Consider the following 24,235-nt stretch of genomic DNA (forward strand, 5'->3'; position numbering starts at 1 on the left):
ATTGATTAATTATACTATTATTTTTTTTTTGCTTTTGTAAAATCAAAGGCTACTCGAGTACACCCTTGGTTAATTTGATTTTTTTTATCATTAATTTTTTTTTATTTTTCAATACATATTCTTGGTTCTGTCAGTGATCTATACATATTTTTTTTTTGTTTCTATCACTTTAAATAAACGGTTAAACATATTATTTTGGATTTCATTTTTGTTCACGTCACTCATCTTTCACTTCGGAGTGGATCTTGATGTGATTGGTAAATGCAAGGTAGACTATCGCGGATCCACTGGCGCCCCTAAAATTTTTTTAAATCCATCCCCGTCTCGACTGAGATTTGCCGGCACCTTGCGTTATTGTGGCGTTTTAATTTTTTTTTTTTTTAATATCGCTGTTGTTTATTTTTTTTTGTACGCTACAGAGTTAAAATTAAAAATTAAAAACTCTTTAGTTTAATCGTATGGAATTGACGACAGGGCAGGAGTATGACTGACAAGAAAGGACTGATTGTAGATGGAAATTTTCTGGTTTTGACGAGATTTATAATCGCATGCGCGTTTGTAGGAAGAGAAAACAGGACAGGCAGTAACAAGAAATTCAAATGGAAGTGGTATGCATAACAAAATGCATATAACATAGTATATAAAGTAGATCTAAAGAAAATCGTGGAAACATCTGTTAGTATCGAAGTCAGCAATGTCGTTCATAAGTATATTCTCTTTTTTGTGTAGACCTATATTATATTCCTCATAAAGGTTCAATTCATTTGACTTCTTTAGATTTATAATCAGTTTGACATTTTGAAATTGTATTCTGTGTTTTTGTTCTTGTATGTGTTTATGAACGGCTGATCTTGAACTGGACAAATGTTCTTTGAACCGAGTGTATATATTTCTTCCCGTTTGGCCGATATATATTTTATTGCATTCAGGACATTCGATCTTATAAACAACATTTAATTCCTCTTTTCTATGTTTGGCTTTATTATTAATTAAAAAATTGCTAATTTTGTTATGAGTTACAAAAGCAGGGGATAAATTAAATTTTTGTAAATTGTGGTTCAGTTTATTTTCTAAAATAGGGTGAAATGGGAGGATTAAGAATTTTGGGATGTTTTTTATATTAGGAGAAATCAAGTTGTTAATTCTAGAACTATAGATATTTTGTAAAATGTTTATAGAGTAGCCATTATTCATACCAATAGTAATTATCTTCTTGATTTCTACCTCTAAGTTATTTTGGTTCAAAGGGATGTTATAAATTCTGTTAAACATGAATCGAAAACTGGCATGTTTATGCTGTCTAGGATTATATGAATTGTTGGCAATGACATTGTCCGTAAATGTGTCTTTCCTGGAGATATTAAATTCAAGTTTTTGATTACAAAGATTCTTGGTAATGTTTAAGTCTAGAAAGTTAATCATGTTCTTTTTTCCATTTCGATAGTGAACTCTAAGTTGGTAATATTATTAAAGATATTCTGTAATGCTATCAGATTGGCGGAATTACCTTTATAAACAATTAGTATATCATCAACATATCGACTATAAAAAATGACATCTTTTGTGAAAAGCTTATATTTGTTAGAGAAAAGTATCTGTTCAAATTTGTTTACATATGTATCTGCAAGGATCCCAGATATTGGAGAGCCCATAGGTAATCCATCGGACATTTTAAAAAATCTATTAGAAATTATTATTAGAAATTTAGATTACAGGTAAATTCAAGTATTTTTAAGAAACTGTCGATTTCCAAGGGGTCGAGATTTAATTCAATGATATTATCTATAAGGTGTTTTTTAATAATTTTGATGGTTGGAGTGATGGGTATATTTGCATACAAATTTTTGATGTCAAAAGAGATCAATTTACAGTTATTGTCGATATTCAAAGTGGATAGTTTATTTACAAGTTCGGTGGAATTTCTGATAGAATAAGGGAAAGTGCCTTTGAAAGTTGTATATAGAAATCTTTGGATAGTTTTCGCAATTTTATTAGTTGGTGTATTATTATTACCGATTATAGGTCTTATGCTTTTGTCCTGCTTATGTAATTTAATTAAACATTTCATGGAGGGTATGAGAGGGTTCATTTCGAAGGAGTTATGGTGATCAATACCAAATTTATTATATTTGTCAATTATATTTGTCATATTTGTCATTTATTATTTATATTTGTCAAGTTTGACGTACAATATAGGTATAATAGTGTATAATAGGTATGTACAATAAATTGTCGATATAAACTAAGACGTAAAAAGTTAAAATAGCTTTGTTAAAACAGCTCCATTGACTGTTTAAGAGCCCACTTTACCAGGTCGGTCAGTTTCTGAGGGGCGCAGACGACGGACGTTCGGAAGCAACGAGGCGGAGTTTATTTTCTACTAGGCCCGACCCTTTATAGATAAAAAAAACATCGTGTTTATTTTATTACGATTCTTTTTCTCGTCGATGTTGTTAATGAAGAAATTAAACGACTTCTTCTAAATATTATTATTTATTAACACTTTTTCTTAATTACGAATCACAATCAATCTTTTTATTGACTTTCCAATTTATTTATTATTTTAGTTATTTAGCCCACTTTTTTACTACGTTTGTTTTTTTTAAGTATTTTGGTTCACAACAATTTACATTACGCAAATATCAGTTTTTTAATGCTTTTTTTCGATATGAATAGAATATTAATTTTTTAATAGAGAAATTAGAGAAAGAAGTTGAGAACATCTAAGATTATGGGTTTATAATTCAATTGAATGTAAGGCAAAAATCAATTTCAAATGCAATAAATAATTTTGCGACGCATAAAACATTTATATCATTTTGAAACGAAAATAACATTTATAACTTCATTTTATATTAAAATAGATATATTTGCAATACAGGAATGTGAAAAGTTCGGTACAACATTTATAAATTATATCTTTGTTGTATTATTATGCGTTCGTTTGATATACAGGTGTCTCAGAGTAACCGTGTAAGTAATTTTATTTGAAAACAGGTAGTTACAAAAATTAAACAAAAAATAGCTGAATAAATGTGGTTCCTTTATGAATATTATTACTTTTCATTCGAACTTTTTTAATATTTCTGTTTAAAAAAATGGACTGCATGGTCTGCATCACCTTGTATAAGTAAATGAAATAATATGTAATACCTAATTAATAATAATATTAAATAATGATTGAAGTATACAAAATATGGCTAATAGTGTAATAAATAAAACAGCCCTGACTAGAAAAATCTTTAGGAAATTTTAATTTGCCATCGTTGAATAGATGTAAGCTCTTGAAATTCGCTGAACACTTCACCTCGACGATGGCATTTTCGTTTTTTATTGTTTCATTTGGACTTGCAACTAAGAATCCATACATCCTACGGATGAATAGAACTCAAGAGTTTGCTGGCAAGTTATATTTACTTTCAAATTTTTTTAATGCAAGTCATTCATAGTCTTGGCCATGTTTAGTGTTATTATTTCTAGCAAATTTCGAGTACAAGATTGATTTAACTTTATTTAAGCAAGACGTGTCATTTCTCATCCTACATACATCACCAAATCTCGATGCAGTTAGGCACAGATACCTTTCTTGGATCCATATCTGATTGGTACTTTAGCTTCTGGTAAGAATTTGTATTTTATTTCTGTTAATGCATCCATCTTGCAAGTTTCCAATAAATTCTTCTTTCTTTTATATTCTTCGTGTGAAATGTCACTCATAAATTATAACCGAATTGCTATCATTACCCTGATCGGCTTTCGCTACCTACCTGAATTACCCTGTATACACGAGTATTTTATTTTATTGTATACAATTATTTTATAGCAGTACCACTCCGGATGATGCATCGTAATTGATGTTGTTCGAGCGTTTAGCGTTTACAGTCTTTATTCAGTCTTTATTTACTTCTCCTGAAGCTGTAACTAAATTAATTCTTCTTTACCTGCGTTCTTCATAGACTGCTATGCCATGTCACTTACGGGTTCTTGATATTTTTGGAATGTTTTTGTTAACATAAATAGTATATCCACACATAACAATAATTCTTCAGCCTGTGTATATCCGGTACCGACAGATAACAGAAACAACAGCAGAGTTTATCTCAATAGACTTTTTGCTTTCTTCAGTGTAAAGCTTCTTTTTTATCCCGCACATAAAACATAAAAGAAATGAGCTGCTAAGCCCTTCTTTTGACTCATTAATAAATTTAATGCGAGTTTTGTTGCAGTTGAATGGATTATTCTCCACCATCAGTATTTGGTTCTGCATCATTTGTATTATTTAACTTATGGTATCGCTTCAAATAATGTATCGTTTTAATTTTTACTGTGATGGTTTATTCTTTTTAAATAAGTCCTTTTTATGTGTATCACAGTTTATACAATAAAATTAATAAAATTTAACTTACCTTTCGGAATGAATACATTTTTCAATTGAATCTCGGACTATAAAATATGAAATTTTAGATTTTATAAAAATTTATATCGTAAATTATTACCGTCTATTACTCCTTTTTCGAGAACATCTTCAAATGCTAAGGGGTAGTTTTTTAGATGAACATACTTACCCATTGTTTATAAAAACTTTACACAAACTAAATTAAACTAACACTATAGTACACAATAAAATAACAACTATTGACTATAAATTCAAAAATTTTGTTAAATTACATAATCATTAGTAGAAAATCACGGAAAATAAAGTTCAAAACGTACTTTTGGAAATGATTATTTTCTCTACCACATTAAAAAGTAATAGATAAAACAAGGAGCTTCGATGAAGAGAGTCGATGTCAGCGCCGCTCAGTCGGCAGGAGGCGGGACTAACGCGGTGGTAATACTTCGTGGGAATCTTGACGGAAAATATTCATTTTTACGCTACCTTTTTGCAATTTTAGCAAATTACAAACTATTCCTTTATAACTAAAAATTTTGAAAAAATTTATTTGAAAAATATTACTATTTTCAAGTATACTATCATGCAAGCTAAAAAAGAACGACCAAATTGTATAATATTGAGGAAAAAAACCCCTTTTTTTGGAAAACTTTAAAAATTTTCACCATGCGTTATGTAGAATTGTTAGAAGAAGCTATGTACAAAATTTCATCCAAATATTTTCATAAATAATGTATGTTTTTTGTAATTTGCCGAGCTGTATGGTAAAGTAGCCTCTTAAGAAGATTCTCATTCTTCCATAAACAAAACTGTAAGTATTCCTCGTATCCCGTTGAAACTATTTTGTAGCTCGACTCGGTTTGGATGGTGTATGCAAATTTCATTTTCAGGCGGCGCTGCTCGGTCATTACTCACTAGAAAACCGCAACGAATCCAGGCATTTTTACGACCGCCACCGCCTCGACGCTGATTTTCAGCGCAGGCGGCCGCCACGGTAAAGGGTCCCCTCGGCGTTAACGGTTATTCGATTACGGGCGGATTTAGTGTTTTCGAAATGCACATTTGCGGCCGTCCCGTTCCCCCTCATGCTCGGTAATGGCTGGTAATGTATCGTCGTAAATCTACCCGTTTCGTTCATTCGGTTGATATTAATAAGGCGGGATCGATTACATTAATATTATAATGGAATTTCGGATAATCATTACCTAGATTATCAACCATTAATCATCAACCCGAAAAAGAAATTGTACCTAAAGTCGCTCACGAACCGAAAAATCGAAATAATGGTTGTAGCAGAGGTGGCTTGCGGCCGAGGTTATACATTTTCACAAATATTAAGGATAATAAAATTGTCAATTGATAAAATGAGAAATCGGAAGAGAAGTTGTAGTTAGAGGTGGCGAAAAGATCGTATGAATTATGATATTTTTAAAGCGATTCCACATGTCTTCCTCACCATCCGTTAATACTTACTTCTCCATTCTTTCTGTTACTTGAGCTTGATATTACTATTTCTGGCTCTTTGTGTCTCTTTCGATTTACCTGTTGATTATCTTCTTTTAACCACGTTTTACACCTTAGTCACTTGATACGAATAGGATCCCCTTAGTTATTGTGGACGATCAAAAAATTTTAATATCAAAAGAATCGGATGATGTTTTCGTTATGTCGGGAAACATAAATCTACCCTAATTCGTGGTACGACTTACATTCGATTGCGAACCATCGATATCTATTTATTGGTTGCTCAACACCTGCTCGCGGCGGAGGTGTCGGAATTTATGTAAAGAATGATTTCAATTTCAATCTCATACATAACAAAATTTTCCTTTTGTCGAACAGGTGTGGGTCGAGGTGAGCCGTTGAACGTTCAATGTCGGTATCATATCTACTTCTGATATTGGCTTTAGATCAATTTTTAACCAACTTTGAAGATACTGTTTTCAATTTAATTCCCTATTTTGGAAGAATAGTGCTGTTGGGTGACTTTAATGGTAATGCTTTAACAGTTTTACAGGACGTTGCAGTAATCGTTTATTTCTGGTAATTGAATTTCCCCGCTTGTATCTAATTACTTCGACCACAACTCGTGTTACCACTACATTTTCTACGCTTATAGACTTTGTCATTGTATACAGGTGTCTCAGCGAGACCGTAAATTAAAACAAATCTAAATGTTCATAGTAGTCCTAAATATATTTTTAAGAGCATTATAGCATTATTAAAATTGTTAAATAGCACGTTACAGATTTCTGTTTTTAATGTTCCTTCATAATTCTTGCATTTCCACGGTAAATAGTAAGTAGTCGTTTTTAAAGAAAGCGGATCTATCGTCCATATGCACGTCTTCTGAGTTCTCGTGATTTGAAAGTCCATTTTGTGCCATATGTATGTACAATCTATGTATTTTCATGAGACAAAGTATTGTCTTTTCAATTAACGGAATACAAAGTTGTCGGAGATGATTAATTTTAAATATATTTCTCATTAGATACTACAGGGTGCCCATTATGTATGGAATATTGTATATATCTTGGCAAGTATCAACTTTATAAAAAAACATTTTATACAAAAGTTGGTTAGTATTTTATTTGCCATAATAAGACACCATTCAATTGTTTTTATTTCAGAAAACAAATGAGCAACGAATAACATTTAATTTTTTTTAAATGGCAATGTACCCTTTTATTAGGCTTATTTGATAGAGATTTCTTTTCTCTTTATGATGACGTAAAATTTTTGTACCCTTCCATCAGAAAATTTTTGCATAAAATGTAAAAATTGTTTATTAAGAAAATTTAACCAATAACATTAATCTAGATATCCGAGATCGTCAACTACCTCGAATTATTACCGTAAATTAAATCTACATACAAAATAAAACAAATAAACTAAAAATTAGTGTAAATGAAAATTATTAAACTTTGAAGACAAAACGAAATTAACACTAAAATGGTTTTCACGACAATAAATGTTCAAAATGTTCACCATTAACTGCAAGGCAGTGGCCCAATCTATCATAAAAGGCTTGAAAAGAATTTCTTAGCGATCTGGGAGAAATAGCTGCAGCTTCATCTTTTATTCGTTGCTCTAATTCTGTCAGATTTTGAGGTCGGTTTACATAAACTTTAGATTTTAAATATCCCCAGAAGAAGAAATCGCAAGGTGTAAGATCCGGAGATCGGGGTGGCCACTCTATCCAACGGGCCGGAAATACCGTATCTAAATATCGGCGTACATCTAAATGATAGTGGGGCGGTGCCCCATCTTGTTGAAACCAAAGATCATCAAGATTTTCTTGGCAAGCTGGGATAATTTGCTGTTGCAATAATTGTAAATAACGGTGACCAGTTAGAGTACCTCGAATAAAGAAAGGTGCAATTATGTGATCTGCACCTATTCCCACCCATACGTTTAATTTCTGTGGTGTTTGAGTATGATTTTGAATCATCCAATGGGGATTTTTAGCGGCCCAATATCGAGAATTTTGCTTATTTACATTACCATTTAAACAAAACGTAGCCTCGTCAGAGAAAACCATATTATTGAGAAAATTTGGATTGCTGTTGATTCGCTCCATCATAAATTCACAAAATTCAACACGTCGACCGTAGTCATCTTCGGATAATTCTTGCAATAAGGTCGGTTTGTACGGATGTAAATTTTCTGCATGTAATATTTTGTGTATTGAACCTTTACTTAGAGCATGGTTTAAACATAACTGACGAGTTGAAATGTTTGGATTTTCTTCGATTTCTATGAGAATATCGATCTTTTTATCTTCATCTGTTGCAGATCTCTGCGGACCAGTCTTTGGCAGATCTTTAACGTTACCAGTTTCCATAAAACGTTTCGAAGTTTTGCTAACTACTGATTGAGTGATTGGTTCTCGATGTGAATAACGCTCATTGAAAATTTCACATACTTCTAATCGTGTTCGTTTGCGATCCCCATAACCGACCATAATTAAAATTTCTATGCGTTCAGTTTCTGTTAAATGAACCATTTTTCTTTTTTGATCTACCAACTTATTTAAATAAACAAGATTCTGTCACATTCAATAGCTTACATTCAATTGTTAGGACAAATAAGATTTCGGATATCTAGATTCATGTTATGGGCAAAATTAACTTAATAAACTGTTTTTACATTTTTTTCAAAAATTTTCTAGTATAAGGGTACTAAAATTTTACGTCATCGTAAAGAGAAAAGAAATCTCTATCAAATGAGCCTAACGAAAGGGTACATTGCCATTTAAAAAAAATTAAATGTTATTCGTTGCTCATTTGTTTTCTGAAATAAAAACAATTGAATGGTGTCTTATTATGGCAAATCAAATATTAAACAACTTTTATATAAAATGTTTTTTTGTAAAGTTGATACTTACCAAGATATATACTATATTCCATACATAATGGGCACCCTGTATAAATTTACTTTAGAAAAGATATCTTTTTTCATTGATTATAAACGCTTCAATTCATACATATATTACAAACGCTTCATTATTTCCTTGTTTCTATAATCCATCGTAATTGTAACAGTGTTGTCACCTCGATTATTCTGATGGGATGTCCGTTATCCCTCTGGAGCCTAATCACGTCTTAATCTAACTCTAAATTGGGATACTAATTATGGTGGAGCTGTAAAATTGCTTTTAGTTGTCTACTTGAAATTTATGAAATATTTAGATGAATGTTTAATATTATTTATTACATAGGATTTCCAGATATATTAAATTGAAATTTATTGTTCATAGCTCTAATATTCTCATGTCCTGAACGAGTTATTATTATTGTTGTTTCGCTCACTTCGTCATAGACCCGGTTGTGTAATGCGATTTGAATTGGACTTGTATAATTGGTGGCGGCGCGAACATAAATCCACTTGAACATTCGCTAACTAGATACATAAACTTGTAGAGATAATTGACCGCGCACTAGAATTATTGCTTATAAATCACTCGATACGAACTACTCGACTATACATATAATTTACTCGACGTTCGATAGTTTGCCTCCGGTTAAGTGTTATATCCCTTCTAGACCAAGTATATTCGACGGATCGTTATCAGTATACCAATTCGAGTTTATTTCATTTCCCGCATGATGTTTCCGTTGGTTTAACGAAGTAAACAATCGGCCCTTGTAATTAATTTTAACCATTCGTTCCAATTCGTTGGCCATTGTTTGTACAAACGCACCGATTTGCGCGGATTCATTTAATTTTAAATTGTAATCAAGTAACTAACAGGAAACGAGACGATAACGTTTCGAAAAAGCTACACGATCTGGTACATCAATCGATTTGGTGGTGGTTGAAAATTTCACTTATTCCAATCAGGCGCACTCGGATGGTTAATGAACGACCTCAACTGGAAAAATAAACGCCCGTTTATACCCTTTATTTGTTACCTATATTACGTTATATTGTAGTTGTGTGAAACGGTTTTACTGCCGATTTTGTAATGAAAATTAATTCTTTATATCATTAATATTAATGAAATTATTTTTAAGGGATTAACGTGGATTTAGAATGTTTTCATTCTGATATAGAGTTTATAACGTGAAATAAACAAGTTGAATCTTAGTCGTCTTAAAAACGTATGGCTAAACCCGAATGTTTCTAGCTCTAGTGCAATATTGTTCCTAATTATGTTTTATAATTAATTCTGTACTCTGTTTGAGGCCGAACGATGATAGCTATCTTGCACTCTCCTTAAGCTCTTACCTTTTAAATGACCCCCTTCTTAATTCATGATAAATCAATCCCAAGTTACCCACTAATACATCCGATAAGATGCACATTTGAAAACGTATTTATAGGCCATCAAGGTGTTGTCGAATACACTCCTTGCTAACATTAAGCTAAAACTCATTTCGTAATATTTCTTGCAACTGCTTAACCCTTAAGTAGTCGCTATGACTTTTTTACACAGGTGGTCGCTTGGCGTATTTTATACGCCATTAAAAAAAATATGATACAAGTTCGAATTTGATTATTTATTTTCATTTAAAAATGAAACAATACATGTATTTGGTCTCTTGATATTTTTATTCTGGTTAAAAAAATATAATAATTATTTTGGCCTCTAAACTAAAATACAAAACACAAAATAAACCTAAACTACAAGAACAAAATGAAAATTAATAGAGCTAATAATTTTGTTAACTTTCACTATCTTCGTTAGAATTACATTCTAAACAGATATGTGTAGTGACAACATGTTCTTTACACGCTGGTCTATTGCAGTTATTACATTTTATGGTAGTGGTTCTGTTTTTTTTTCTACCACACTGCACGCACCTGCCCTTTGATTTTTCATCTTGATTCTGTTCTGGAGCTTCTATTTGAGGTTGATATTGTTTTAGAAACTGCTTTACATCAACAGATAAGTTCCGAATGGTTGATTTCGTTATCAAATGAGGTTTCATGAGTGACATTGATAAATTTTTTAGAAAAGTTCGCCTGTCTTCTGGATTGGGTTGAAATGCGTTAAAAACTATATTTGAATTTATTCCTGCAATGTTCAAAATCTGGTAGAAAATAACTAATGGCCATCGTCTAGTTCGTTTCTGCACGGTGTAGTTGGCACACATCTGATCAACCGTATCGGAAGTATCTTTTGTTGAATTGTAGAACAAAATCATATCTGGTTTTTGGGTATCAGGATCAATAGAATCATCGTTGTGCATGGTCGACAAAAGAATAACAGCTTTATTTTTCTTAGGGCAAAATGATACTAGAGTTGTTTCCTTGGTGAAAGCGAATACTGATGAATTTATCTTCCTATTCTTTGTTGGAAGTAGATCTGGTGGAATCTCTCGTTTATTTTTTTTCAGTGTCCCTACGAGTGTTATTTTGTTCTCGAGCAACTTTTTTGCCAAGGGAAAACTTGTATACCAGTTATCTGTTGTTAGATTCCTGTTTTTGTTTTCAAATGGTTTTACCAATCTTAGGACAATGTCAGTGGGCGAATTTGAAGCTTTGAAAGGCCCTGCTGGTTGTTTACCACAATAAATTTCTAAATTTGATACATAAAACATCTTCGAATCGGCAGGGGCAAAAACTTTTATTCCATATTTTGCCGGCTTATTAGGAATATATTGAATAAAACTGCATCGTCCACGGAATGGAATAAGCATCTCATCTATAGTTAGACGATCACCAGGACAATAGTTATTCTTACAGTTCTGTACAAAGTCTTCATATAGTTCCCTTATAGCAGCCAGCTTGTCAGTGGATTTTCTTTGCGGCCTATCGTTTTTGTCATCGAATCTCAATGACCTAAGTAGAAACAAAAACCTTCTCTACCCCATACATGCTTGAAAAATAAGGATTCCAGAGCCGTCTGTTACCCAAATTTCTCTGAAGTTAGTGTGACTCAGTTTTTTCAACCCTGCTAGTAAAAGCATACCAAAAAGCGGTAAAATCTCTTCTTTACTTGTTTCTTTTGCATCTCTCTCCCTTGTAAAGTTTTCCTGAGTCGATCTTATGTATATATTTGTATATGTCACAATTTTTTCGATTGTATCAATTGTAACAAATTGCAAAAAGGCGCTTATTTCATCTGTAATATCTTGACGGCTCACTAATGGTGGAGGAAATATTTTCACAATATTTTTTGCATCATGCTTTGCGAATTTGCTTCTGAGAGTATGTTGGCTCCAAACTATGCTTTTATCTCTGCTTTTGAAACTGAATTTAGGATCCAAGTTTTGAAACTCGCTTTCAGATTCATCCAAATCACTTCTATCTAAGTTTTCCAAATCACTTTGGTCAGCTTCTTGTTCCGAAAATGAATTATGATCACTGTTTTGAATTTCTTCTTCAGAAGCATCTTCGTCAGATCCCCCAACAAATTCTTCCTCGGGTTCTTCAAATATTTTTACCATCATTGCCTCCATTTCAGCTTGTGTCAAATTTTTAGGATTTTTTACTTGTATGGAATTCCTAAAATACAGATAATTGTTCAAATATACCGCCAATTTTCATAAAATATACCCTTAGGAAAAAAAAACTTACATAGTCGCTTGGCGTATTTTATACTTCAATGCGAACACTACCGACTTCGATTGATCTTTGCTGCCGACTGAAGCTATTGCGCGTGCTGCGCTTCCGACTACGCAAAGAAGACTAATGGGTGTGAGGTTACATGGGCCGCCCTTAAAATTGAACGCGAAAGAAAGACGTGACGGGGTATTAAGAACGAGTGGCGTATTTTTTACGCCGCAGCGACTACTTAAGGGAATTAAATGTGATTTTAGGATTTTCTTCAACTTTCAAGTTCACAGAAACGGTGATGTTCATTTGTAATTTTTATTTTACGTTTCCCTCCTCTTGGGCCTATTTCTTGATTTTTTATCCATCTGAACGCTGTTCTTTTTGCAACACAACGAATTTCAGCTAAAATACGTAGCTAAAATATATGTGTTCTAGGTTTGCTGCTTCCTTTTTCTTAATTCCAATTTGATTATGACAGTAGCCAAAGTGGTTTAGTTTAATGCCATTTTGAGATTGATTAGTGCCAATTTGAACTTGATATGACCTAGAACTACATACAAATAAATAAATTCCAATTTGATTATGACAGTAGCCAAAGTGGTTTAGTTTAATGCCATTTTGAGTTTGATTAGTGCCAATTTGAACTTGATATGACCTAGAACTACATACTAGTTTAGACGTGCGTCTCTCAACCGAATGTTTCTAGTTCTAGGTCTAGTGTTAGTTCTAGTTCTAGTTGCTTTAGTTTTATTCGGCGTTAGATTGTTGATATTAGGTTGTAGAAATTATTTTGAAGGGCTTCACGTAAATTTATAATATTTTCGTTATGATTTAGAGTGTATACCGTGAAATAAACAAGTAGAGTTTGTGTTCACCTGGTGGGTCACGATTTATACTTCGTCGGTACTAAACCAATCCCACTTTAGCCTGATGAAGTTGCCTAGGCGAGGCTGTAAATCAAAACTCGGCCGGCGTATAAACTTTTGCATGTTCGAATGCAGGGCGTAAACGGCTTCTAGTTTGTTTCCTTCGTGGCTTAAAGACTTTACAATGTATTACTATGTTTACCCAGAGGGTTGTACTGGGATGTATTGTATCCAGTTGTTGTGCATCGTTTCGTTCAAGTTGGTTGCACGAAGATTACCGGTTGAGGACAAATAATTTTTGGCATAAATTAACACAATACAACAATTTCTATCAAAATCAGTAGATTAAATAATTTTAGCTTGTCATCAAATTGATTCATATTCCGTTTATAGTAACAATTTCGAAACTCGGACATAGCGGTGAACTGTTTGGTAGTGAGTTATTATCGAAAATTATTAATATTGTTTTTCGGAGTCGAAAATTCCGGTAGGATTAACGCCGGTCTCTGTATGCGGCCGAATCCGTCCCATTTGTCATTAGCGTTTCGTTTGCGTGGAATGTCATATTGAGCCTCGATGTAAATAATCACACAACCCTCCCCAGTAATTGCGTTCCGTCGCTTCGATTCGCAAAATAATTTAATGAATCCGACGAACGAACGATGGTAACCGCAATTCGCAACCGCTAATGCGAATTTAATAAAGAAATATTTTTGACTATAGCCCCTAGCGGGATGGGGCGGTGCGGCTTGTTTCTAGTTAATCTAAACATTTATTAACCGAGTTATACCAATTTGACACTATAATTAAATAACGAAATCGAATAATTAATTATAACATCAATACTTAACCTGTATGAATCCGCGGTTTATAATTGTCATATTTACGTAAAATCGCAATTCGACAATAACAAGGTCTAGTAGGTATTAAACTAAAATTAGAACTAAAACTAGAACTAACACTAGAAACTTTCGGGTTTTGCCGTGCGTCTTTTAATAAAAGGTTTGACGTTTCGGATGCCATGTTGCAACCTTCTTCAGAAACTGCGCCTTATTTTTTTTTAGCCACACTATGGGTACTACTTTCAAAATATTTGGCAGTAATATGTTTTGGGTCATTCTGTACACGATGGTGATGCCACATTTTCAATTGGAAGAATTATTTCAAAATGGCGACTGTCAACTTTTTTTTTTTAAATGGAATGCCAAAATTTTTTTTTTATTATTGAGGTCCTAAAAACATTCTTTATACGATAGTATTTTGTTTTTCTTAAAAATTCATTTCTTTCCCCATCAAAAAGCACACATTTTAACCTAGTAGCGCATGAATGTTTTACACTCGATGTTATTTTTGTCCAAATATCAAATAAATATATTTATTTATTTTGACAAAAATAACATCGAGTGTAAAACATTCATGCGCTACTATACTCTGTTTTTAAACCAGGAGGAGTAAACGCGAAAGTCAGATTTACACTAGGAAAAATCACCAGAAAATATCACTAGATATTTTGGCGGTAAATTTAAATTAATAATTGTTATTGTTTATTTATTTAGTTATTATTGTATTTATTTTCGTTTGTTATCGTCAACACTAAACATACAAATTAACATTGAAGTTATGAGTGTATTTATTTCAAAATATAATAAAGAGGGGTTTAAGAACAGAAAATTTACAATAATGACACGAAACTGTCGAATTGTCAATAACCTAACCTTCAAACTCAAAATTCAAAATTGCCTGTGTGTGAACCTTCCTCCCATTCAACCATTCACGTGCAAGGTCAATCTGGTGACAAATTTAAAATACTCCTCCTGGTTTAAAAACAGAGTATAATTGCCAAAGAAAACTTCAAGATATAATTAATGTTTGTAAACAAAACTAACCTTACCTAACATTCCTTCACGCTATAATTGCCAAAGAAAACTTCATGGTATAATTAATGTTTGTAAACAAAACTAACCTTACCGAACATTCCTTCACGCTATAATTGACATTACAAAAGAAAACTTCACTCTACAATTGCCATTACTAATTGCCAAAGAAAACTTCAAGGTATAATTAATGTTTGTAAACAAAACTAACCTTACCGAACATTCCTTCACGCTATAATTGACATTACAAAAGAAAACTTCACGCTATAATTGCCATTACTAATTGCCAAAGAAAACTTCATGGTATAATTAATGTTTGTAAACAAAACTAACCTTACCTCACATTCCTTCACGCTATAATTGACATTACAAAAGAAAACTTCACGCTATAATTGCCATTACATATTGCCAAAGAACTTCATGGTATAATTAATGTTTGTAAACAAAACTAACCTTACCTAACATTCAGCGTCTGAAGACACAGGGCTAAACCCGAAACTTAAAAATATACAACTTAGCGCTGAATAACAATTAAAACTAGTACTAACACTTGCACTAGAACTATACTCTGTTTTTAAACCAGGAGGAGTAAAGTCAGATTTACACTGGAAAAAATCACCAGAAAATATCACTAGATATTTTGGCGGTAAATTTAAATTAATAATTATTATTTATTTATTTACTTATTATTGTATTTATTTTCGTTTGTTATCGTCAACACTATACATACAAATTAACATTGAAGTTATGAGTATATTTATTTCAAAATATAATAAAAAAGGGTTTAAGAACACAAAATATACAATAATGACACGAAACTGTCGAATTATCAATTACCTAATTTTCAAATTCAAAATTCAAAATTGCCTGTGTGTGAACCTTCCTCGCTTTCAACCAATCACGTGCAAGGTCAATCTGGTGACAAATTTAAAATACTCCTCCTGGTTTAAAAACAGAGTATAGATTAAAATATTAGGTTTCTTTTGGATGGGGAAAGAAATGAATTTTTAAGAAAAACAAAATACTGTCGTAAAAAGAATGCTTTTAAGATCTCAATAATAAAAAAAAAATTTTGGCATTCCATTTAAAAAAAAAAGTTGACAGTCGCCATTTTGAAATAATTCGTCCAATTGAAAATATGATATCACCATCGTGTAGAGAGTGTCCTAAAACATATTACTGCCAAATATTTTGAAAGTAGTACCCATAGTGTGGCTAAAAAAAAATAAGGCGCTTACTCTGAATCAGACTGTATATATAAGTCGGAAAAACTAATTAATAATCAGTTAACGCTAATTACAAGCTAATTAATAACTAGTTGCGTCGCGTCAGGTGTGAGGCGGGAAGAGGTCTTCGTGTTCACCACCATCTTCCATGTTCTGCTAAGCTCCCAGCCATCCTCTCTGTTGACGTTATTTTTATGTCGGTGGATCTCTATGGCTTCTCTTGACAGTCTTTGGTAGTATCTGTTGTCCCTAGCCAGCACCTTTGTTTGTTCGAAGTCTATTCGGTGCCCCTCCGCATGGCAATGTTCCGCAACCGCCGACTGCTGGATCTTCTTCAGCCTTACATCCCTCTCGTGCTCCTTGATGCGGCACTCGACGTTGCGTCCAGTTTGGCCAACATAAACCTTTCCACAACTACACGATAGTCGATAGACTCCCGCTCCTTTTAATGGAGTTAGTTTGTCCTTGGCTATCGGGAGTGTGTTCCGAATTTTGCTGACCGTGCCGTACCGCACTACGATGTCGTTCTTCTTGAGGTGCCTAGCAATTCGTTCCGTTACACCTGAAACATAGGGAAGACAGATAAATCCAAGTGGTTTTGTACTTACCGTGTCCTCTTTCTGCTTTCGCTGCTTAATGGCCTGGTTGATGTCCCTCGAAGTGTATCCATTCTTCTGCAGCACGCCTCGTAGAAAGTGTTGCTCCTTCTTCAAGTTCTCTCCTTCACATAGTTTCGCTGCTCGTTGAAATAATGTACGGATCACGGACCTCTTCTGTTGGGGATGATGATGTGAACATGCCTGTAAATACCTGTTGGTATGGGTCTTCTTTCGGTATACACCAAGTTCTATATCTCCATTTGTCGTCCTGGTGACCAACACATCTAGGAAAGGTAGTTTTTTGGCAGTTTCTGTTTCCATGGTGAACTTAATCATAGGATGTTGAGAGTTCAAGTGATCCAAGAATTCTTGGAGCCGTTTTTGACCATGTTGCCATATCACAAACGTGTCATCCACATATCGGAGCCATAGTTTTGGTTTCCACTGGCTCTTCTTCAAAGCGTCGTCTTCGAATAATTCCATGTAGAAATTAGCTATAACTGGCGATAGTGGAGATCCCATGGCTGCCCCTTCGAACTGCTTGTAAAATTCTCCTTTCCAGCTGAAATACGTCGACGATAAGCAATATTCCACCAGATCTGGCACGTATTCTGGTAAACCCTCCGGAATGAGTTTTCGGCGAAGACCCTCTACAGCATCCTTAACTGGTACCCTAGTAAAAAGGGATTCCACATCGAAACTTACCAACATATCACCAGCATCCAGCTTTACACCTTTTACCGATTCCACAAAATGTGTAGAATCCCTGACATACGATTCCATGTTACCTGTAAAGGGAGACAGAATCTTTGCAAGATGTTTGGCCAACTGGTATGTTGGGGAGTTGATGACGCTGACGATAGGGCGGAGGGGTACGTCTGGTTTGTGAATCTTCGGTAGTCCGTAGATTCTTGGTGGTACCGGCGCCTGCACAAACAAACCTTTCTGCTGTTCTGCTGGAATTCCTGTGGATTTTATCAGTTCCTTCATTTTCCTTACGATTTTGTCTGTGGGGTCCTTCTTGATCTTCCTGTAGGTGGCTGGGTCCAGTAGGTTCATCATTTTGTCGTCGTATTCTTAAAAAATAACGTCTTAAATAACGTATTCTTAAATAACGTCAACAGAGAGGATGGCTGGGAGCTTAGCAGAACATGGAAGATGGTGGTGAACACGAAGACCTCTTCCCGCCTCACACCGGACGCGACGCAATTAGTTATTAATTAGCTTGTAATTAGCGTTAACTGATTATTAATTAGTTTTTCCGACTTATATATAGTCACCGATTTTTGATCTCGTCACTTCGAACCAGTTTCTGAAGAAGGTTGCAACATGGCATCCGAAACGTCAGACCTTTTATTAAAAGACGCACGGCAACACCCGAAAGTTTCTAGTTTTAGTTTAATTCACACCGGCCGTGAAAGCCTTCGTACTTATATGTCTAGTAGGTACTTTAACAATAAATCATTTTTGTACATTTCAATCTTCCTCTTGTACAGATTCTTTAGATTCACTCGCTTTTTAAAGGTTTGCCATATAAACTGTTCGTGTATTGAATATGAAAGGCATGGTAGGTAATAAAAATGAGATTAGCGGCATCCGTCCTCTTCCTTCCCAGCGGTTGCTCGAACATAATCGGATAACCGGATATCGTCGCGCAATTCCGCGTTTATTGCCTGCGCAAGTTATGGATGGACGTCGCGGGGACCGGAGTCTTTTGTGTCCCCGGATATTTATCGACGCCCTAATGGCGTTATTGGCCGAATCCCGCTGTGCCGATCTCACTTCCGGCGTTCTCTCCGAATATTATTATGGGATGCTAAGTACGTATTACTGTTCCAAGTGGAAGGGGTGGATGATTCAATTGCCGATATCGGTTCCCTGGTGGTCGAGACCGACCGAAACCCTTTCTTATCCTACTGATAATGGCCTGTTAAACGACCTTTGTCTCAAATAGTTAATGATTTATTGGATAACCCAAAGTGTTATAATCGTTTTATTGTATTAAATTCAATAAGAGTAATTAATGATTTTTTTAAATATTTACTGTTTTATAGAAAATCTTTCCAGATTTTGATTGATTTTAACCAGTTTTCTTGCAGGTCTGCACAAAACTCGATAAATACATTTAAATAAATTTCGATCGATTTCGACGAGATCGATATAGGAATTAATACCATTTCTACACAAAATTGAATAAACAATGTTTGGAGAAAAGCTAGATTTCGACGAGGCGCATGAATTGATTGCATATCGGTATAAAATTTGCTAATTACTAAGCATGTTTCGAATTTTGACTAAATGCCTGATTTCGAGCGTTATTGCCGTGATCGCTTGCAAAGAAGGGCAGGAATTAATACGATTTCGACACAAAATTGGATAAATACCAAACGTGTTTGAAAAACTGCAAATATTTTGCCATATTTCTCCCTTGCGATCGTCATAACGATATAAAATTTATCAATTACACAAAATGTGTATTCGAACTGTTATTATGGTTCATATTACGTTAGAGGAGTTCTTGATTCATTAGCCCACTATGGATCAATTCCAACGGACCATTTTGGTTGAATCTGCTTTGAGTTGATTCTGGAATTTCTTTTGCATGAGAATTTTGTGTTTCTTAAACGCTGGGATTGTTTTCAGATTCGCTGAGGTTAGAAGATGAGTTTTTTTTCTCATGGAGTAGCATACACTGACATCAGTGTCTTATATTATCTTCTCTGATGTTTGCATCCAGATGAGATGACGGTCTATCAAATATTAACAACACTTTTCCGGCTACTTTATATCCGGAAAAGTGGTCAAGCCCTTGCCGCTCATTCATTCTGGCTTCAACTGGTCATTTAAGGTGACCTTCAAAGGCCACCATAGGTGGAATAGCTGTATCAGTACCATTGTCGCATGCGACAATTTCTTTTCTGCATACTTAGGTGCAACTAGATGCACACTTTTTTTTACTATATAAGTTTTGTATTTGTTATATTCCATAACTTATTTAGGTTTTCTCTTCAGAAGCATTGGAAATGGAGATGTTATATCATGAAAAATTATTTATAAAATAGTACTTACAAGTTAGTAGTTATATTATACATATATTTAAGTTAATTTAGATTATTTGTCCTTATCGTGTATATCGATTTCTGTTTCTTTAAGATTTAGTTTTAGTCCACTCGGGTTTTCAGAAGGGAAAAGAAGTTCACTTTACACGTAAAACTTCTCTCCTTTTTCAGAGATTCAATGTACTCGGCTATTTGAAAACTTATTTTGTCTAGCGTCTACTACATCAAAGACTTGTTCGTTGAAACTCGAAACTTCTATAGGTGCCAGAGCTTTTGTTTTCTCCCGTCCAAGTTAGGTGCCTATTGATTTTCCTTAACTCAAAACTACCTTTTTTTTCATTTTTTTTCCACGTTGGTCAACCTTTTCTTTTTCTTGCTAACGAAAGTTATTATTGAATTTTTAATTTAAAAAGTTTTCGTTTCGTTATCTAACATTTTCTAAAGTTCTTTAAAAATACACAAATTGATCGGTAGCAACACTTTGAAACATCTGTAGGCCGAGTGGCTAGGTTCCGAAAGCTACCATCAATCGATATCGCCCAAAAGCTCGGCCTTACAAGTCGTTTCATTTCACTGTTACTGCTTCCATAGCATTAACGTAATGGTCGTAAGGCTCAGAACTATACGAACGTGACGTTATAAAGCTTAAGCGTTAACTTGTACCTTCCGTCTACGAGAAATCCGTACTTTGAAACTTTTCTAGTAACTCAACGAACTCAAGCTTTACCCCATTTCAACATAACCAATTCCATTTTTTTTGCCAGTTGATTTGGTCTAAATACGATCATCATCGGTGATAATAAATCAACGTGCTTCGAAAACAATTGCGTTTTATCATAAATTTGAGTTACCATTCTATTCCGTACAAAACGTTTGATATCATAGACGGAATTGAAATCGATCTATCGAAAAAAGGTATAAAAAAATACGACAGTACACAAAAGGGTGGTGACCAGATTATTCGTTCCTGTTTACGTTATTTTGGTGATTTCCCGTTATCGCCAGTTGTATTTTCGGTTTTGTATTTTCACGCGAGATAAACGTTTGACAGATGTGGATGGATGACTTCCACGAACGGCTGTAATTGATTTTGGTTTGTTGAGCGCCATATTTTATTTTGATTAAAATACTACATTTTAGAGTTGCTCGGATAAACAGACATGTTCTAATGATTAATTATGGCCGCACGATTAACATTCGCGGCGTTCCTCATACCGTAGTAAAGCCTCGAGGGAAGCTTGTCCTAATTTAGTTCGTTATTTGAAATACTTTAATATAAATTCCATACGATGCTCAAGCTGCATCTCTCGCAGGCGCCGTTTCTGAGATGGTCATTGCGGGGGTCGACGTCGTGTCGGAAGCACAACTTTATGCATAAACAATGCGAAAACCACGTTCATCCAACTAGCCGGGTCACGTTCGTACGAATGAATTCATTATTCGAAGTACATCCGACGAATGGGAGATGACGCAGTTCCGGTCAAACGGGTCTTAAAGTATTAAGCAGCCGCATGGGGGCGCCTTTGTCGAGATCTAGAACGCTGCGGGACTTATAAAAGGAATAATTAACGATTGCACCAGCTGACGGACTGCGCAGTTCCCAAATCACCCATAAACTATAGAAGTTAATTAGAACTAAAGAGGACAGAGCCGCGCTAAGGTGTTCTACTTCGTTTGATGGCCTTATTTCAATTATATGGTTCTAAGGGGAGTTAAAAATTTTATAACCCATTCAATAGTTTTTAGTACAAGTTTATTAATTGCCCGTGGATCACAGATACAATAAAGCATATGCAAAAACTGCGCGACAAGGCGTACAATAACTACCGTAATAACAGATCAGAAGCGAAATGGGAATATTACAAATCGGCACGTAATTTAGTTAATACCTCGATTATTCATGAGCGCAGGGCATATTTTGAGTCGCATTTGAACATCACAAATGATTGTTGGAAACCACTGCGAAATACGGGAATATTTAAAAGAAAAAACATGTCAATTCTACCTCACCTTGGGTCACCCAATGATATCAATAATTACTTTATTGCAGCGGTATCGGGGGGAGGTGTTCCTGACTTAGAACTGGTCAACTTTTATAATTCCAACAAACGGAATAACTTGTCTTTTGGCTTTCGCGTGGTGGAGGATATGGATGTGGAGCGTGGAATTAATTCAATTAAGAGCAATGCGCTTGGTCATGATCGTCTTAATATTAAATGCTTAAAATTGTGCTGTCCACATATATTACCTTATATTCGCGATACTATAAATGCGTGCATCGAAACATGTGTTTTTCCAATGACATGGAAGAAAGCCGTAATAAAACCGCTTTCCAAAATCTCTAAACCTACGGTACTTAGCGACCTGAGACCCATTAGTATTCTGCCAGTATTAGCAAAGGTTGCAGAAAAAATTCTTTATGAACAAATGGTCTCCTTTGTGGAGGAGAATGACATACTACCACAGAACCAATCGGGTTTCATACGGGGTTACAGTTGCACGACAGCATTGATACATATCATTGATGATATAATTCGCGAAACCGATAGAGGTAATTTAACAGTTCTTTGCCTACTAGATTATTCAAAGGCGTTCGATACGGTCAATCACGAGACAATGGCATCAATTTTGAGGTATTCCGGTTTTGATGATAAGTCTACCCGCTTATTATATGATTTTCTAACACATAGACAACAAGCCGTATTTATGGGTGATGAATAATCTGAATATCAATACACTAGTTCGGGCGTTCCTCAGGGTTCTATACTCTCGCCTTTGCTTTATGCTTTATATACATCAAACTTTAACCAAGGGGTTATGCACTGCAAGACCCATTTTTACGCCGACGACACGCAAATATACTATTCTTTTCCGGTTCATGTTATAAAACAGGCTTGTGTGCGAATTAATAGTGATCTAGAATATTTGCGTATCACCTCAAGCCGACATGGACTTAAAATTAATCAGAAAAAATCAAACGTTATTATGTTTGGTCCTCAGAAACAAAAACAAAAAGTCATTAATGACTTACAAATTTGTGTAAATAACGAATTACTACCTATTCAAAAAACAGTAAAAAACTTAGGCATTTTAATCGATGAGGGCCTTACTTTTAATGAACACGTCAATAAATGCGTTCAAAGAGCTTACAGTAGCCTTAGAATTATTTATACTAACAGAGCCTTTGTTAATCATAGTGCAAAAGTGCGCCTATGCGAAAGTTTAGTACTATCAATGTTTAATTATGGCGATGCATTGTATGCACCCTTTCTGTCCTATGCATTGAAGAGGAAAATTCAAAAGGTACAAAACACCTGTATCAGACTAATTTTTGGGTTGAAACGCAGAGATCACGTCAGCTGTAAGCTGCCGGTTTTAAAGTGGTTGAACATGCAGGGGAGAAGAATGTTGCATGCTGTAGGTTTTTACCATAAATTACTCACTCTACATAAACCAGCGTATCTTGTAAAAAAGTTGTCTTTTCGGGGTGACGTGCACTCGGTTAATGTGAGGTTTAAGGGAAGGCTATCTCCACCAATATTCCACACTATGAGTTTTAAAAAATGCTTCTCATACCAGATATGCAAAGTAATTAATGAGCTCCCTTCTGGTTGCGCATTGACAGAGTGTGGGTCTGCCGCCACCACCAGGAGGCGCTATGCTGATTTTCTGTTTGGGCAGCAGTGTTCGCAATACCTGTAAATCTCTTAATAGTCACATCTTGCTTTTGCGTTTGAATGTTTTTGTAATCTTTTTGTTCTACCTAAATTTGTTCTTAATTTCTGGGGAACCCTTTCGAGTACTGACATGGTATCGATAACGACTTGTTGTGGCCTTTGGTAGTATTCACCTAAGTATTATGTGTTAAAACTTAGTAGTTAAAACTCTTGTTTTGTTTATAGCTTTATACCATTGTCGCGATTCTCTTTTTTATATTTAACACGCTATACTGTTTTTTTTCTCTTTATATACTTTATGGTGAGGTGGAAGAACAATATATATTGAACCTCACCATAAGATTGATCAGTTGTTTATTGGAAACCATTTTTAGTTGTTTATTCTGAAGTGTAGTACATTGTGATCAATAAATATTATTATTATTATTATTATTAATTAATCTAGAACAGTATTTTCTCAATTGATGTGCTTATATTGAGATACTCACCGTTTAACCTTCACTGACGTAACGGAATGTACAAAGGCGAATCAATAAA

General features: G+C 34.4%; 1 protein-coding gene and 1 long non-coding RNA gene across 2 annotated transcripts in view; both read left to right on the forward strand.

Moving 5' to 3' along the window:
* The window catches only part of LOC111416311 (neurotrimin-like), a 255,005-nt gene that overhangs the window by 218,984 nt on the left and 11,786 nt on the right, over positions 1-24,235 (forward strand). The gene's annotated exons all lie outside the window — the stretch shown is intronic.
* LOC139430642 (uncharacterized) lies at positions 2,298-4,415 on the forward strand. Its single transcript, XR_011641034.1, has 2 exons — positions 2,298-3,620; positions 4,227-4,415. It is a non-coding gene; the product is annotated as an uncharacterized lncRNA (long non-coding RNA).

Source organism: Onthophagus taurus, chromosome 7 (genome assembly GCF_036711975.1).
Source record: "Onthophagus taurus isolate NC chromosome 7, IU_Otau_3.0, whole genome shotgun sequence".
Lineage (NCBI taxonomy): Eukaryota > Metazoa > Arthropoda > Insecta > Coleoptera > Scarabaeidae > Onthophagus > Onthophagus taurus.